We start from the raw sequence: 1,807 nt of genomic DNA, 5'->3' as shown, positions 1-1,807 counted from the left end.
TGGCAGGCTTGGGATGCCTTTGGCCTGGCTCAGACCTCCCGCTCACCTGCCAGCATTCCTCGGCAAGGCCGAGATGGGAAAATGGTCCCTGAATTTCCAGAGGGCTTGGAAAGGCCTGGGGGGAGACCAGGAGGCTCCTGGGTGCAGGCTCTGCAGGAGCAGGGAAGGTGCTGCCCAGCCCTCTGGTGCCGTCAGCACAGGATTCAGAAGGGAGATGGTTTAATTCTGTAAGAAACAGGTTAGGTAGCGGGGAGGTGGGATTCCTGTAACTCTTTTTTTTTTAAAGAGTTGTGTTAAAATGTCACCTTTTTGCTTGCCTGTGGCTCTGCAGCTCTGCTGAAGGTCCCTTTCCTGCACGAGAACTCTCGGTGGTCTGGCACGGAGGAAGGTGCTCTAATCTGGCCCATGGCAGGCTCTTTAAATTCCTTGAGCAGTTCCCATCAAAGCAGTTTTCAAAGTGGTTTTCTCTCCCCACTTAAACTAATATTTCCTAGGGCCATTGAGTAAAATCCCTGCTCAGAGATGCTCTGGGTGCAGTAGCCGATGGGTGGCTTAGGACCAGCATAATCTTCTTTGCCTTAATCCCATCCTGCTCCTTTGACCTTCCTCCAGACTTGGCTGTTGCAGCCTGCTCAGCTCCCTCTGCCCACACATCTCGCTGCTGCCAGGAGCAAACCCTCCTTGGAGAGCTCCCCCAGCCCCCCTGGCAGAATAAAGCAGATCCCAGCAACAAAAGTCTTTACAGGTGAATGTCCCCTTTGATGAAGGTAATTTCTCTTTTTTTTTACCTGGGGATGTTAAATTTGCAGGTGCAACTTTGTTTGTAATTTACACCTCGTTGTGTGGACTGGGACCTTTTGACCAGGCTATAAAACAGCTGTACACTAAACAAGACATCTCTGTAATGCTGAAATTGGGGGGAAAAGAATTGAGGGAATTTCTAGAGATCAGAGGGGTGGGTCCCTGTAACGTGCAGTTGCCTGCCCCCCCCCTCATCAGCTTCAGTTTTAGTTGATTACGTTTGGAGTGGTTGGTTTGGGGTTTTTTTTTAATGGGAAAGGTTTGGAAGTTCGTCTGGCATCCCCTGTTTGACCCAGTACTAGAGAGCATTGCAGTGGTTTGGGTGGTAAAGGACCTTAAAGCTCATCCCATTCCACCCCCTGCCATGGGCAGGGACACCTTCCACTAACCCAGGTTACTCCAAGCCCCGTCCAACCTGGCCTTGGACACTTCCAGGGATGGGGCAGCCACACATCCTAGGGTTTGCTCCTGCTGAGGAAGGATTCCCCTGGGGCTTTGGATGCTGGATGCCATCCTCTGCTTTGTGGGAAGCTGCAGATAACTCCTGGGAGGGGGGAGTCTGTGCTTTGGGACGGTGAGAGCATCATCCCAAAGGGTGGGGAAGAAACCCTGTAGGCTGGTTCCTGCTCTGGGGGAGTGGCCCAGCTGGGCGTGTAGGAATTCAAAAAGCGAAGAACATCTTTTTTCTGATACAGGTTTATAATGAATTTTTGACTTAAAATAATAAGCAGTATACACAACATACACGTGGGTTTTACAGAGATGCTCTTGTATCGTTGACTTCAGAACCTACCAGTAAGTTCACAGGTTTCATTTGCTCTCTCTCTCAAGCCCTCTCCGTGCCCGCCAGCATTTAGGGGTGGCCCTTGTCCCTTGTGCAGTCAGTCCTTCAGGGTTCAGTTCCAATTTACAGCTCCTCTTGTCCCCCCGTGCTGGGGACAAGGGGACAAGCCTCGTGCAGAAGTGGCTCTTGCTCGGTGGGGTCCGGGGCGTGCCGGGTCTGCCC

The 1,807-nt window shown here is 51.8% G+C and overlaps 1 protein-coding gene across 1 annotated transcript in view; it reads left to right on the top strand.

Moving 5' to 3' along the window:
• The window catches only part of ST7L (suppression of tumorigenicity 7 like), a 29,447-nt gene that overhangs the window by 26,526 nt on the left and 1,114 nt on the right, over positions 1–1,807 (top strand). The window lies entirely within an intron of this gene.

This window comes from Empidonax traillii, unplaced genomic scaffold (genome assembly GCF_003031625.1).
Source record: "Empidonax traillii isolate 1590-97213 ecotype Southwest subspecies unplaced genomic scaffold, ASM303162v1 scaffold451:size1465578, whole genome shotgun sequence".
In the NCBI taxonomy this organism is placed as follows: domain Eukaryota; kingdom Metazoa; phylum Chordata; class Aves; order Passeriformes; family Tyrannidae; genus Empidonax; species Empidonax traillii.
Note: the sequence above shows the minus strand (reverse complement) of the source record. Positions and strands in the feature narration are given on the sequence as shown.